The 16,446-nt window shown below is 44.8% G+C and overlaps 3 pseudogenes across 3 annotated transcripts; all 3 read right to left on the bottom strand.

Moving 5' to 3' along the window:
• Positions 1 to 1,061: 1,061 nt before the first annotated feature.
• Positions 1,062 to 2,480, bottom strand: LOC309656586 (E3 ubiquitin-protein ligase makorin-1 pseudogene; annotated as a pseudogene). The gene has a single exon. The product of its transcript is annotated as an E3 ubiquitin-protein ligase makorin-1 pseudogene (transcript).
• A 4,921-nt stretch (positions 2,481 to 7,401) lies between these two features.
• LOC309656564 (E3 ubiquitin-protein ligase makorin-1 pseudogene) lies at positions 7,402 to 8,820 on the bottom strand (annotated as a pseudogene). Its single transcript has one exon. The product of its transcript is annotated as an E3 ubiquitin-protein ligase makorin-1 pseudogene (transcript).
• Positions 8,821 to 13,741: 4,921 nt separating this feature from the next.
• On the bottom strand, positions 13,742 to 15,160 carry LOC309656593 (E3 ubiquitin-protein ligase makorin-1 pseudogene; annotated as a pseudogene). The gene has a single exon. The product of its transcript is annotated as an E3 ubiquitin-protein ligase makorin-1 pseudogene (transcript).
• Between the last annotated feature and the right edge of the window lie 1,286 nt (positions 15,161 to 16,446).

Genomic DNA, 16,446 nt, shown 5'->3' with positions numbered 1-16,446 from the left:
CAAAACCCCTCAAATGAGGACAAAGGCTTGTCAAAAAGTGCCTGGACTAGAAAGTCTAGGAGATCATAAAACATTAAATACAACTGTGTAACTGAGACCCAATGTGTGTTAATACATGAGATAACCAGATAGTTGAACCTCTATGGCTAAGCCCATTTCCCTATTTATATAGACAGAGCTAGCCCTGCTCTATTAACAGCTACCAATATACTGCTTTGTTCTTTAAGATCTATTTGCCACACGAGGCTGAAACCAGTAAACTTGAGTTTTTCCACTAAGGCTACAGACACTGCATCTATGCAGGGATGAGAAGCTTGTTGCACACTCACACGTACCAAGTCTATCAGCCCTTGGGAGTCAACTTCCAACTCTGCATTTATTTTATTCCGCTATATCTTTATATGTGTTCTTTCACAATTTTCCTATCAGGCTAAACACAGTAAAAATCTCAACACAGTCGCACCTGGTTCTGGTTACCCAGCAGTAGTACTTGTGTGCAATTAAACAAGAGACGAAAACCACAGAACGAGTGCACAGGGTGGGGATTCCAGGGCAGGGAACAGATATAAAAACACAGATGTGCAGAATTCACCAGAAACCTCAAGCATCCGCCTAAGTCTATAGCAGAAGGCTACATGCCACAGTTCAGATCCTTCACCTATCACCCCAATTCTTGGACCCAAAAGCAGGGCCAATGCTGTTACTTTTGAACCTGGGGTCCTCAAAAATGAGTACTGGAAATCCGGAAATGCTACCCTTGAACTGTGTGAATCTGGCTGAAAACAGATGACGCAGCAAACCTACACTCTGTCTGACCGTTAAATTCATGTTACAAGAAAACTAACTTTAAGATTCATTGTGGAACTTTTTTAAACAGAGAAAACAACATACTCCTTGGGGAAAGGTGAGGGATTGAGAAGACAGGCCCTGGGTAAAAATTATTACGACAGCACCTGGACTTGAGAGGCCTGCCTAGAAGAGAACCACGGGCACTGCTGCCACCAGCGGGGAGGGCTGCCGTCTGAGGCTCAGCAGACCAGTTCACACGCCCAGCAAAGCTGCTATAGATCCAAGTCATAAAAATCTTCCAGCTCATCGTGAAACAAGTCCCACTCGTCTTCAGAGTCTGTCAGGTCGTCGTCCCCACCTGCAGCCAAAAGCACAAGCAACATCTCGCCCAGCTCAAAGGTGACAACCTCTTCTTCGTCGTTGTCAAAGGGGTTGCCGTTCTCTCTTTCCTCAATGAGCTCCCAGAAGTGGTTCCTTCGTTGGGCCCGCTATGTGCTTGATGTTCCCACTTTCTGTCTCTGTGGCTCCTCTCTACGGCATCAGGGTACGCATGCTTGTAAACGCAGTTCCCTCCAAATGGGCAGCTCCCACGTCCTTCTTCAAAATACCTGCACGCCTTGTTGCTCATTGCCTCCTTGTATTTCTGAATGAGTTTCTGCTTCTTTTCTTTCTCCTCCACCCAGTCCTCACTTGGAATGACAATGTTAGATGTGATCCGGCATTCTGGGCAGTACTTTATGATCTTGCTCTCAAATTGCTTAGCACTCCTCCACTTGCGAATACACTTGAGACAGTAGGTGTGGTTGCAGTTGGAGAGGATTCCGAAGCGGCGCTCGCGGGGGTTGGCTTTCTCATAGACCACCTCCATGCAGATCCCACACACCATGTCCTTGCTGTGCTGCACAGCAAACGAGAGCTCCATGTCCTTCTCATGGGCCTCGATGCAAGATTTTATATGTTGTGATCTTTGGGCAGCATCCACTGGATGGAAGACCTGTAGCCCACACATATCACACGCGTCTCCATGGAGATACACACAGTTCTCCCCATATCAGCACTCTCCCACTGCAGCATAGGGGCAGATCTGCTTCTTTGTTTCCACTGCAATTTGCTCCTTCTCTGATTCTTCCTTGGTCACTGAGCCCTGCAGGGGTGCTTCAGTGGAGGAAGGGGCAGTACGGCCACAGTAGGGCTGCCCAGGAACAAACTCAATGGCGTTCACCCAGTCTTCTGAACGCGCTCCTACAGTTGAAAAGTTTGAATTTCTTGACTCAGCTTCGCCCATATGCATTTCACCAATCTGTCCAACTACTGATGAGAGACTTGAGGAAGCAGCAAGGGGTGACTTTGCAGTTAGATCTGTAGCAGTTGCAATGGCTTGCTGTGTTCATATTTGCAGCGGTCTCCGTACCCTCGCTGAAAATACTTGTACACTACACCATATGGACTGTCAGAGAGGTCACATGAGTATCGACAGTTATCTCCTTCCTTACAAACCCCATGCATGAAATACCTGCAGGTGACCTGTTTGGTCCCGCCGCCGCCGCTGCCGTCGCTGTCACATCCCGTGCCCCCAGGGACGGGGAGGTGACTGTGGGGATAGGGGTGTGGGAGGCCGCTGCCACCGCCGCCCCTGCCGCTCCTGCTCCTGATGTTGTGGCTGTTGTTCCCGGAGCTGCAGCCTCCGCCATTACTGTTTATCCCACACAGCATTGGCGCCGGAACTTCCGGGATCACATAATTCCGGTCCGGCTGAGGGGGGAGAAGGCGGCGAGGCGAGGGGTGGCAAGGGGAGGGACACTGAGGCGCCCGCTCACTCCCCTCTGGCCCGCGTCGCGTCTCTGAGCACTCTCGCCGCTCGAACTGCGGGCCGGAGCCCGAGCACCCCCTTCTCATTACTTCTTGTTCGTATTTTTAAGTAAATTTTTATTTTTTATCACAGCAAATTTGATTACAATATTTTGTTTGCTCTAGGTGTGCAAGATGTGGTTCTTTCACACATATACATATATCTATTCTTCTTCGTATCCTTTTCCCATGTAGGCTATGACACAATGTTGAGTAGTCTTCTCTTGGTATTCTGTAGGTCTTTGGTGATTCTGTATTTCACATGTGTTTGTATATCTCTGTTAACCCCAATACCGTAATGTATCCAATCCTCACACACCTTTCCATTTGGTGAACCATAAGTTTGTTTAATGAATCTGTGATTGCCTTTCTCTGTGGAAATATCTTCATTGGTATCAATTTTTTGGTAACACCTACAAGTGATAGGATAGGATATGTGTCTTTCGCTTTCTCACTTACTACAAGTTGCGTGATTACTTCTAGACTCATCTATGGTGCTGCAAATGGCCTTGTTTCATTTTTTCGCTAGCTAATATTCCATCTCTACATGTAGCAGTTCTTCTTTGTCCCCCCATCTGTTGGTGGACTTTTTGGTTACTTCCATATCTTGGCTATTGTAATACTGTGCAGTGCAGTTTTGCCTGCCTGTGTCTTTCCAGTTCTGTCTTCAGAGGGTATAGGTCCAGGAAGGGGCCTGCTGGATCATATGGTAGCTCAATATTTCCCTTTTAAAGGCACCTCCATTCAGTTTTCATTAGTGGCTCTTTCCAAGTTACGTCCCTCTTAAAGTTGAGCGTATGCATTTCTCCACAACACCTTCAGCATTTATTGTTTATAGTTTTCTTGCTGATGGTTATTCTGACTGGTTTGAGATAATACCTCTTTGTGGTTGAATTTGCATGTGTCTCATAATCCGTTGAAATTGAGCTTTAAGGCACGTGCTTTTATTTTTCAATCTGTGATTACAGCTTAGTTCTTCAAAGTGTTTTCTTAAAGTATGTGTCACATTTTGAAATGCTTTGGCCATTTACCTCCCTCTAAACATTTTGAGGGCAGGTTTCATTTACAGCCCTGCCGTACTTGTTCATATGAAGTGAGCATTAGCACAGGTTTCAAAGCTGCTTTTGCAGGTAACGGCCAGAGGACGGCAGCCTCTCTACGTCCCCCACTCTGGTAACTAGGGAAACAGCCCTCCCGGCCAGTGGTGTTCCTCGGTTATAAATTAGAGTGGAATGTGCCCGGATAAACCCACAAAAGCGGATGTCTCCTTACTTTTGTTTGTTTTTTAAATTTAATTTATAGTTTTTATTGGAGTAATATTCCATTGTGTACCTAGACCACTTCTTCTTGGTGCATTCCTGTATTGATGGATATTTTCGTTGCTTCCAAGTGTTGGCTATGGTAAATATTGCTGGAGTGCAGGATTGCCAGCCTGTGACTTTTTGATTCTCATTTCTCAGGGGTTACGCCCAGCACTGGGTGTGAATGATTGACCTGTAGCTCAATGTTCAAAGCACCTCCATTGTGTTTTCATTAGTGGCTCTTACCACGTCCCCCATAGAAGAGAGGGCAAGCATCTCTCCACAATCACTTCAGCATTTATTGTTTGCAGCATTTTTGCTAATGGCCATTCTGACTGCTGTGAGCTGATCGGTTTTTGTAATTTGGGTTTGCATGTCTTTAAAAATTCCTAAAATTCATCATTTTTCCTCGCCTTTTTGTTTTCTGTTAAAAAAAATGTGAGTACAATATACCTCTTGAAATTGTCATCTTGAAAGGTTGCCCTCTTTTGAAACTTTGGTCGATTTTCGACCCCAGGAATTTTTGGAGGGCAGGAGTCATTTAAATAAATGCAAGTTTGGTGAATATTTAGTGACCTTTAGCAATGTGTTTAAGCTGCTGTTGTGGGAAATGGCCACAAGGAGGCCTCATTTCTCCGTTCCCAAATCTGGGTACTAAGGCAGCAGAGCCTTCCAGGAAGTCGTGTTCCTAGGTTTTAAATTAGAATGGAATGTGCCAGGAGAAACCCCCATAAGTTTAGGTCTCCTTACTTCTTCTTGGTTTTTTTTTTTACTTTTTTTAATCGGGGTAAAGATTAGACTATTGTTTGTCCTAGGTGTACAGAATCTGGTTCATTTGTACATTGTATATGTCTATTCTTGTACAGATCCTCTTCCCACGTAAAATACTACAGAGTGTTCTGTAGACCTCCCTTGCTATATGGTCGGTCTTTTTGATAAATGTATATAATATGTATTTGTATACGTATAGTAACACTCATCTTAATTTATCCATTCCCCCCACCTTTCGTTTTACATGAGCATAGTTTGTTTTCTAATTCTGTGAGCGTCTTTCTCTGTGGAAATATGTTCATTTGTGTCAGTTTTTAGCTAACCCCTGTAAGTGATATCATAGGATATAGGTCTTTTGCTTTCCGACTTACATCATGTTTGGTGATTATGCCCAGGTTCACCTGTGGTGCCTCAAAGAGCAGTGTTTCATTGTTTTCCATGGCTAATATTCCATTGTGTACATGGACCACTTCTTCTTTATCCATTCACCTGTTGAAGAACATTTTGGTTGCTTCACTGTCTTGGCTATTGTGAATAAGGCTGCAGTGCAGCTTTTGCAGCCTATGTCTTCTCGATTCTGGTCTTCTCAGGTGAGAGGCCCAGTGGCGTGCCTGCTGGATTAAATGGTACCTCAATTTTTACTTTTTAATGCAGCTCCTTTCTGTTCTCATTGTTGGCTCTTACGACTTTACGTCTCACCAGCAGGTAGAGGGTACACAGTTCTCTAAAGCCCCTTTAGCATTTATTGTTTGTAGACTTTTTGCTGATGGTCGGTCGACTGGTGTGCGTTGAAACCTTTTTGTAGGTTAGATTGCATGAGTCTAATACTTCCTGAGGTTGAGCTTTTATCCATTTTCCTGTTTTTTTTAAAGAGAGTGAGTAAAACTTCACTCTTCATACTATCTTCTTGAAAAATTGGCCTGTTTTGAATTGTTTTGTCCATTCCTTACCTCAGCACAATTTTTGAGGGCAGGTGTCCTTTATGGCCCCGAGTCCTTCTGAATGTTAATGACCATTAGCTGTGGGTGTAAAGTCGCTCTTGTGGGAAACGGCCACAAGGCGGCAGCATTTCTCCTTTTCAAATCTGGTTACTAATGCAACAGAGCCTTAATTGAAGTGGTGTTCTAGGTTGTAAACTAGAATGGAATGTGCCAGGAAAAAGCCCTTTAAGTTTATGTCTCATTACTTCTTTTTTTGGGGGGGAGGGAGGTTTAAACTTGTTTTATTTGGGAAAAGTGCGTCTTACAAAAGGGCTGCTGAAAAAGACAGAGACCCCTGCAAGAATTACTTGTTTTTGCTTAACGTGAAAGTATGAGTGGTATCCAAGGGATCAAAGCAGTAGATGGACAAATCAGGTTTATCTCCAAGTTACTTTCAGGAAATAGAGCAACAAAACGCAAATTTATATTTTCTGATCAAGGAATTCTTCTAACAATTTAACTTTAGCTTATCTCGTGGATTACCACCCCTCCGTCCCCTTTTAGTGGAAAAACATGACTTACTACTGCAAACCAATTACTCCACTACAGGAAACACCTTAGAACATAGTTTTGAATCACACCTGTCTAGCTGCAAAGCTCAGGGATGGCATGAGGCAAATACCCACACAAACGGACCCAACAACCCGACAACAAAACCCCTCAAATGAGGACAAAGGCTTGTCAAAAAGTGCCTGGACTAGAAAGTCTAGGAGATCATAAAACATTAAATACAACTGTGTAACTGAGACCCAATGTGTGTTAATACATGAGATAACCAGATAGTTGAACCTCTATGGCTAAGCCCATTTCCCTATTTATATAGACAGAGCTAGCCCTGCTCTATTAACAGCTACCAATATACTGCTTTGTTCTTTAAGATCTATTTGCCACACGAGGCTGAAACCAGTAAACTTGAGTTTTTCCACTAAGGCTACAGACACTGCATCTATGCAGGGATGAGAAGCTTGTTGCACACTCACACGTACCAAGTCTATCAGCCCTTGGGAGTCAACTTCCAACTCTGCATTTATTTTATTCCGCTATATCTTTATATGTGTTCTTTCACAATTTTCCTATCAGGCTAAACACAGTAAAAATCTCAACACAGTCGCACCTGGTTCTGGTTACCCAGCAGTAGTACTTGTGTGCAATTAAACAAGAGACGAAAACCACAGAACGAGTGCACAGGGTGGGGATTCCAGGGCAGGGAACAGATATAAAAACACAGATGTGCAGAATTCACCAGAAACCTCAAGCATCCGCCTAAGTCTATAGCAGAAGGCTACATGCCACAGTTCAGATCCTTCACCTATCACCCCAATTCTTGGACCCAAAAGCAGGGCCAATGCTGTTACTTTTGAACCTGGGGTCCTCAAAAATGAGTACTGGAAATCCGGAAATGCTACCCTTGAACTGTGTGAATCTGGCTGAAAACAGATGACGCAGCAAACCTACACTCTGTCTGACCGTTAAATTCATGTTACAAGAAAACTAACTTTAAGATTCATTGTGGAACTTTTTTAAACAGAGAAAACAACATACTCCTTGGGGAAAGGTGAGGGATTGAGAAGACAGGCCCTGGGTAAAAATTATTACGACAGCACCTGGACTTGAGAGGCCTGCCTAGAAGAGAACCACGGGCACTGCTGCCACCAGCGGGGAGGGCTGCCGTCTGAGGCTCAGCAGACCAGTTCACACGCCCAGCAAAGCTGCTATAGATCCAAGTCATAAAAATCTTCCAGCTCATCGTGAAACAAGTCCCACTCGTCTTCAGAGTCTGTCAGGTCGTCGTCCCCACCTGCAGCCAAAAGCACAAGCAACATCTCGCCCAGCTCAAAGGTGACAACCTCTTCTTCGTCGTTGTCAAAGGGGTTGCCGTTCTCTCTTTCCTCAATGAGCTCCCAGAAGTGGTTCCTTCGTTGGGCCCGCTATGTGCTTGATGTTCCCACTTTCTGTCTCTGTGGCTCCTCTCTACGGCATCAGGGTACGCATGCTTGTAAACGCAGTTCCCTCCAAATGGGCAGCTCCCACGTCCTTCTTCAAAATACCTGCACGCCTTGTTGCTCATTGCCTCCTTGTATTTCTGAATGAGTTTCTGCTTCTTTTCTTTCTCCTCCACCCAGTCCTCACTTGGAATGACAATGTTAGATGTGATCCGGCATTCTGGGCAGTACTTTATGGTCTTGCTCTCAAATTGCTTAGCACTCCTCCACTTGCGAATACACTTGAGACAGTAGGTGTGGTTGCAGTTGGAGAGGATTCCGAAGCGGCGCTCGCGGGGGTTGGCTTTCTCATAGACCACCTCCATGCAGATCCCACACACCATGTCCTTGCTGTGCTGCACAGCAAACGAGAGCTCCATGTCCTTCTCATGGGCCTCGATGCAAGATTTTATATGTTGTGATCTTTGGGCAGCATCCACTGGATGGAAGACCTGCAGCCCACACATATCACACGCGTCTCCATGGAGATACACACAGTTCTCCCCATATCGGCACTCTCCCACTGCAGCATAGGGGCAGATCTGCTTCTTTGTTTCCACTGCAATTTGCTCCTTCTCTGATTCTTCCTTGGTCACTGAGCCCTGCAGGGGTGCTTCAGTGGAGGAAGGGGCAGTACGGCCACAGTAGGGCTGCCCAGGAACAAACTCAATGGCGTTCACCCAGTCTTCTGAACGCGCTCCTACAGTTGAAAAGTTTGAATTTCTTGACTCAGCTTCGCCCATATGCATTTCACCAATCTGTCCAACTACTGATGAGAGACTTGAGGAAGCAGCAAGGGGTGACTTTGCAGTTAGATCTGTAGCAGTTGCAATGGCTTGCTGTGTTCATATTTGCAGCGGTCTCCGTACCCTCGCTGAAAATACTTGTACACTACACCATATGGACTGTCAGAGAGGTCACATGAGTATCGACAGTTATCTCCTTCCTTACAAACCCCATGCATGAAATACCTGCAGGTGACCTGTTTGGTCCCGCCGCCGCCGCTGCCGTCGCTGTCACATCCCGTGCCCCCAGGGACGGGGAGGTGACTGTGGGGATAGGGGTGTGGGAGGCCGCTGCCACCGCCGCCCCTGCCGCTCCTGCTCCTGATGTTGTGGCTGTTGTTCCCGGAGCTGCAGCCTCCGCCATTACTGTTTATCCCACACAGCATTGGCGCCGGAACTTCCGGGATCACATAATTCCGGTCCGGCTGAGGGGGGAGAAGGCGGCGAGGCGAGGGGTGGGAAGGGGAGGGACACTGAGGCGCCCGCTCACTCCCCTCTGGCCCGCGTCGCGTCTCTGAGCACTCTCGCCGCTCGAACTGCGGGCCGGAGCCCGAGCACCCCCTTCTCATTACTTCTTGTTCGTATTTTTAAGTAAATTTTTATTTTTTATCACAGCAAATTTGATTACAATATTTTGTTTGCTCTAGGTGTGCAAGATGTGGTTCTTTCACACATATACATATATCTATTCTTCTTCGTATCCTTTTCCCATGTAGGCTATGACACAATGTTGAGTAGTCTTCTCTTGGTATTCTGTAGGTCTTTGGTGATTCTGTATTTCACATGTGTTTGTATATCTCTGTTAACCCCAATACCGTAATGTATCCAATCCTCACACACCTTTCCATTTGGTGAACCATAAGTTTGTTTAATGAATCTGTGATTGCCTTTCTCTGTGGAAATATCTTCATTGGTATCAATTTTTTGGTAACACCTACAAGTGATAGGATAGGATATGTGTCTTTCGCTTTCTCACTTACTACAAGTTGCGTGATTATTTCTAGACTCATCTATGGTGCTGCAAATGGCCTTGTTTCATTTTTTCGCTAGCTAATATTCCATCTCTACATGTAGCAGTTCTTCTTTGTCCCCCCATCTGTTGGTGGACTTTTTGGTTACTTCCATATCTTGGCTATTGTAATACTGTGCAGTGCAGTTTTGCCTGCCTGTGTCTTTCCAGTTCTGTCTTCAGAGGGTATAGGTCCAGGAAGGGGCCTGCTGGATCATATGGTAGCTCAATATTTCCCTTTTAAAGACACCTCCATTCAGTTCTCATTAGTGGCTCTTTCCAAGTTACGTCCCTCTTAAAGTTGAGCGTATGCATTTCTCCACAACACCTTCAGCATTTATTGTTTATAGTTTTCTTGCTGATGGTTATTCTGACTGGTTTGAGATAATACCTCTTTGTGGTTGAATTTGCATGTGTCTCATAATCCGTTGAAATTGAGCTTTAAGGCACGTGCTTTTATTTTTCAATCTGTGATTACAGCTTAGTTCTTCAAAGTGTTTTCTTAAAGTATGTGTCACATTTTGAAATGCTTTGGCCATTTACCTCCCTCTAAACATTTTGAGGGCAGGTTTCATTTACAGCCCTGCCGTACTTGTTCATATGAAGTGAGCATTAGCACAGGTTTCAAAGCTGCTTTTGCAGGTAACGGCCAGAGGACGGCAGCCTCTCTACGTCCCCCACTCTGGTAACTAGGGAAACAGCCCTCCCGGCCAGTGGTGTTCCTCGGTTATAAATTAGAGTGGAATGTGCCCGGATAAACCCACAAAAGCGGATGTCTCCTTACTTTTGTTTGTTTTTTAAATTTAATTTATAGTTTTTATTGGAGTAATATTCCATTGTGTACCTAGACCACTTCTTCTTGGTGCATTCCTGTATTGATGGATATTTTCGTTGCTTCCAAGTGTTGGCTATGGTAAATATTGCTGGAGTGCAGGATTGCCAGCCTGTGACTTTTTGATTCTCATTTCTCAGGGGTTACGCCCAGCACTGGGTGTGAATGATTGACCTGTAGCTCAATGTTCAAAGCACCTCCATTGTGTTTTCATTAGTGGCTCTTACCACGTCCCCCATAGAAGAGAGGGCAAGCATCTCTCCACAATCACTTCAGCATTTATTGTTTGCAGCATTTTTGCTAATGGCCATTCTGACTGCTGTGAGCTGATCGGTTTTTGTAATTTGGGTTTGCATGTCTTTAAAAATTCCTAAAATTCATCATTTTTCCTCGCCTTTTTGTTTTCTGTTAAAAAAAATGTGAGTACAATATACCTCTTGAAATTGTCATCTTGAAAGGTTGCCCTCTTTTGAAACTTTGGTCGATTTTCGACCCCAGGAATTTTTGGAGGGCAGGAGTCATTTAAATAAATGCAAGTTTGGTGAATATTTAGTGACCTTTAGCAATGTGTTTAAGCTGCTGTTGTGGGAAATGGCCACAAGGAGGCCTCATTTCTCCGTTCCCAAATCTGGGTACTAAGGCAGCAGAGCCTTCCAGGAAGTCGTGTTCCTAGGTTTTAAATTAGAATGGAATGTGCCAGGAGAAACCCCCATAAGTTTAGGTCTCCTTACTTCTTCTTGGTTTTTTTTTTTACTTTTTTTAATCGGGGTAAAGATTAGACTATTGTTTGTCCTAGGTGTACAGAATCTGGTTCATTTGTACATTGTATATGTCTATTCTTGTACAGATCCTCTTCCCATGTAAAATACTACAGAGTGTTCTGTAGACCTCCCTTGCTATATGGTCGGTCTTTTTGATAAATGTATATAATATGTATTTGTATACGTATAGTAACACTCATCTTAATTTATCCATTCCCCCCACCTTTCGTTTTACATGAGCATAGTTTGTTTTCTAATTCTGTGAGCGTCTTTCTCTGTGGAAATATGTTCATTTGTGTCAGTTTTTAGCTAACCCCTGTAAGTGATATCATAGGATATAGGTCTTTTGCTTTCCGACTTACATCATGTTTGGTGATTATGCCCAGGTTCACCTGTGGTGCCTCAAAGAGCAGTGTTTCATTGTTTTCCATGGCTAATATTCCATTGTGTACATGGACCACTTCTTCTTTATCCATTCACCTGTTGAAGAACATTTTGGTTGCTTCACTGTCTTGGCTATTGTGAATAAGGCTGCAGTGCAGCTTTTGCAGCCTATGTCTTCTCGATTCTGGTCTTCTCAGGTGAGAGGCCCAGTGGCGTGCCTGCTGGATTAAATGGTACCTCAATTTTTACTTTTTAATGCAGCTCCTTTCTGTTCTCATTGTTGGCTCTTACGACTTTACGTCTCACCAGCAGGTAGAGGGTACACAGTTCTCTAAAGCCCCTTTAGCATTTATTGTTTGTAGACTTTTTGCTGATGGTCGGTCGACTGGTGTGCGTTGAAACCTTTTTGTAGGTTAGATTGCATGAGTCTAATACTTCCTGAGGTTGAGCTTTTATCCATTTTCCTGTTTTTTTTAAAGAGAGTGAGTAAAACTTCACTCTTCATACTATCTTCTTGAAAAATTGGCCTGTTTTGAATTGTTTTGTCCATTCCTTACCTCAGCACAATTTTTGAGGGCAGGTGTCCTTTATGGCCCCGAGTCCTTCTGAATGTTAATGACCATTAGCTGTGGGTGTAAAGTCGCTCTTGTGGGAAACGGCCACAAGGCGGCAGCATTTCTCCTTTTCAAATCTGGTTACTAATGCAACAGAGCCTTAATTGAAGTGGTGTTCTAGGTTGTAAACTAGAATGGAATGTGCCAGGAAAAAGCCCTTTAAGTTTATGTCTCATTACTTCTTTTTTTGGGGGGGAGGGAGGTTTAAAATTGTTTTATTTGGGAAAAGTGCGTCTTACAAAAGGGCTGCTGAAAAAGACAGAGACCCCTGCAAGAATTACTTGTTTTTGCTTAACGTGAAAGTATGAGTGGTATCCAAGGGATCAAAGCAGTAGATGGACAAATCAGGTTTATCTCCAAGTTACTTTCAGGAAATAGAGCAACAAAACGCAAATTTATATTTTCTGATCAAGGAATTCTTCTAACAATTTAACTTTAGCTTATCTCGTGGATTACCACCCCTCCGTCCCCTTTTAGTGGAAAAACATGACTTACTACTGCAAACCAATTACTCCACTACAGGAAACACCTTAGAACATAGTTTTGAATCACACCTGTCTAGCTGCAAAGCTCAGGGATGGCATGAGGCAAATACCCACACAAACGGACCCAACAACCCGACAACAAAACCCCTCAAATGAGGACAAAGGCTTGTCAAAAAGTGCCTGGACTAGAAAGTCTAGGAGATCATAAAACATTAAATACAACTGTGTAACTGAGACCCAATGTGTGTTAATACATGAGATAACCAGATAGTTGAACCTCTATGGCTAAGCCCATTTCCCTATTTATATAGACAGAGCTAGCCCTGCTCTATTAACAGCTACCAATATACTGCTTTGTTCTTTAAGATCTATTTGCCACACGAGGCTGAAACCAGTAAACTTGAGTTTTTCCACTAAGGCTACAGACACTGCATCTATGCAGGGATGAGAAGCTTGTTGCACACTCACACGTACCAAGTCTATCAGCCCTTGGGAGTCAACTTCCAACTCTGCATTTATTTTATTCCGCTATATCTTTATATGTGTTCTTTCACAATTTTCCTATCAGGCTAAACACAGTAAAAATCTCAACACAGTCGCACCTGGTTCTGGTTACCCAGCAGTAGTACTTGTGTGCAATTAAACAAGAGACGAAAACCACAGAACGAGTGCACAGGGTGGGGATTCCAGGGCAGGGAACAGATATAAAAACACAGATGTGCAGAATTCACCAGAAACCTCAAGCATCCGCCTAAGTCTATAGCAGAAGGCTACATGCCACAGTTCAGATCCTTCACCTATCACCCCAATTCTTGGACCCAAAAGCAGGGCCAATGCTGTTACTTTTGAACCTGGGGTCCTCAAAAATGAGTACTGGAAATCCGGAAATGCTACCCTTGAACTGTGTGAATCTGGCTGAAAACAGATGACGCAGCAAACCTACACTCTGTCTGACCGTTAAATTCATGTTACAAGAAAACTAACTTTAAGATTCATTGTGGAACTTTTTTAAACAGAGAAAACAACATACTCCTTGGGGAAAGGTGAGGGATTGAGAAGACAGGCCCTGGGTAAAAATTATTACGACAGCACCTGGACTTGAGAGGCCTGCCTAGAAGAGAACCACGGGCACTGCTGCCACCAGCGGGGAGGGCTGCCGTCTGAGGCTCAGCAGACCAGTTCACACGCCCAGCAAAGCTGCTATAGATCCAAGTCATAAAAATCTTCCAGCTCATCGTGAAACAAGTCCCACTCGTCTTCAGAGTCTGTCAGGTCGTCGTCCCCACCTGCAGCCAAAAGCACAAGCAACATCTCGCCCAGCTCAAAGGTGACAACCTCTTCTTCGTCGTTGTCAAAGGGGTTGCCGTTCTCTCTTTCCTCAATGAGCTCCCAGAAGTGGTTCCTTCGTTGGGCCCGCTATGTGCTTGATGTTCCCACTTTCTGTCTCTGTGGCTCCTCTCTACGGCATCAGGGTACGCATGCTTGTAAACGCAGTTCCCTCCAAATGGGCAGCTCCCACGTCCTTCTTCAAAATACCTGCACGCCTTGTTGCTCATTGCCTCCTTGTATTTCTGAATGAGTTTCTGCTTCTTTTCTTTCTCCTCCACCCAGTCCTCACTTGGAATGACAATGTTAGATGTGATCCGGCATTCTGGGCAGTACTTTATGATCTTGCTCTCAAATTGCTTAGCACTCCTCCACTTGCGAATACACTTGAGACAGTAGGTGTGGTTGCAGTTGGAGAGGATTCCGAAGCGGCGCTCGCGGGGGTTGGCTTTCTCATAGACCACCTCCATGCAGATCCCACACACCATGTCCTTGCTGTGCTGCACAGCAAACGAGAGCTCCATGTCCTTCTCATGGGCCTCGATGCAAGATTTTATATGTTGTGATCTTTGGGCAGCATCCACTGGATGGAAGACCTGTAGCCCACACATATCACACGCGTCTCCATGGAGATACACACAGTTCTCCCCATATCAGCACTCTCCCACTGCAGCATAGGGGCAGATCTGCTTCTTTGTTTCCACTGCAATTTGCTCCTTCTCTGATTCTTCCTTGGTCACTGAGCCCTGCAGGGGTGCTTCAGTGGAGGAAGGGGCAGTACGGCCACAGTAGGGCTGCCCAGGAACAAACTCAATGGCGTTCACCCAGTCTTCTGAACGCGCTCCTACAGTTGAAAAGTTTGAATTTCTTGACTCAGCTTCGCCCATATGCATTTCACCAATCTGTCCAACTACTGATGAGAGACTTGAGGAAGCAGCAAGGGGTGACTTTGCAGTTAGATCTGTAGCAGTTGCAATGGCTTGCTGTGTTCATATTTGCAGCGGTCTCCGTACCCTCGCTGAAAATACTTGTACACTACACCATATGGACTGTCAGAGAGGTCACATGAGTATCGACAGTTATCTCCTTCCTTACAAACCCCATGCATGAAATACCTGCAGGTGACCTGTTTGGTCCCGCCGCCGCCGCTGCCGTCGCTGTCACATCCCGTGCCCCCAGGGACGGGGAGGTGACTGTGGGGATAGGGGTGTGGGAGGCCGCTGCCACCGCCACCCCTGCCGCTCCTGCTCCTGATGTTGTGGCTGTTGTTCCCGGAGCTGCAGCCTCCGCCATTACTGTTTATCCCACACAGCATTGGCGCCGGAACTTCCGGGATCACATAATTCCGGTCCGGCTGAGGGGGGAGAAGGCGGCGAGGCGAGGGGTGGGAAGGGGAGGGACACTGAGGCGCCCGCTCACTCCCCTCTGGCCCGCGTCGCGTCTCTGAGCACTCTCGCCGCTCGAACTGCGGGCCGGAGCCCGAGCACCCCCTTCTCATTACTTCTTGTTCGTATTTTTAAGTAAATTTTTATTTTTTATCACAGCAAATTTGATTACAATATTTTGTTTGCTCTAGGTGTGCAAGATGTGGTTCTTTCACACATATACATATATCTATTCTTCTTCGTATCCTTTTCCCATGTAGGCTATGACACAATGTTGAGTAGTCTTCTCTTGGTATTCTGTAGGTCTTTGGTGATTCTGTATTTCACATGTGTTTGTATATCTCTGTTAACCCCAATACCGTAATGTATCCAATCCTCACACACCTTTCCATTTGGTGAACCATAAGTTTGTTTAATGAATCTGTGATTGCCTTTCTCTGTGGAAATATCTTCATTGGTATCAATTTTTTGGTAACACCTACAAGTGATAGGATAGGATATGTGTCTTTCGCTTTCTCACTTACTACAAGTTGCGTGATTATTTCTAGACTCATCTATGGTGCTGCAAATGGCCTTGTTTCATTTTTTCGCTAGCTAATATTCCATCTCTACATGTAGCAGTTCTTCTTTGTCCCCCCATCTGTTGGTGGACTTTTTGGTTACTTCCATATCTTGGCTATTGTAATACTGTGCAGTGCAGTTTTGCCTGCCTGTGTCTTTCCAGTTCTGTCTTCAGAGGGTATAGGTCCAGGAAGGGGCCTGCTGGATCATATGGTAGCTCAATATTTCCCTTTTAAAGACACCTCCATTCAGTTCTCATTAGTGGCTCTTTCCAAGTTACGTCCCTCTTAAAGTTGAGCGTATGCATTTCTCCACAACACCTTCAGCATTTATTGTTTATAGTTTTCTTGCTGATGGTTATTCTGACTGGTTTGAGATAATACCTCTTTGTGGTTGAATTTGCATGTGTCTCATAATCCGTTGAAATTGAGCTTTAAGGCACGTGCTTTTATTTTTCAATGTGTGATTACAGCTTAGTTCTTCAAAGTGTTTTCTTAAAGTATGTGTCACATTTTGAAATGCTTTGGCCATTTACCTCCCTCTAAACATTTTGAGGGCAGGTTTCATTTACAGCCCTGCCGTACTTGTTCATATGAAGTGAGCATTAGCATAGGTTTCAAAGCTGCTTTTGCA

Source organism: Balaenoptera physalus (assembly GCF_965194825.1).
Source record: "Balaenoptera physalus genome assembly, contig: SUPER_2_unloc_15, whole genome shotgun sequence".
Lineage (NCBI taxonomy): Eukaryota > Metazoa > Chordata > Mammalia > Artiodactyla > Balaenopteridae > Balaenoptera > Balaenoptera physalus.
The sequence above is the reverse complement of the archived record's forward strand: the minus strand, read 5'-3'. Positions and strand labels throughout refer to the sequence as shown.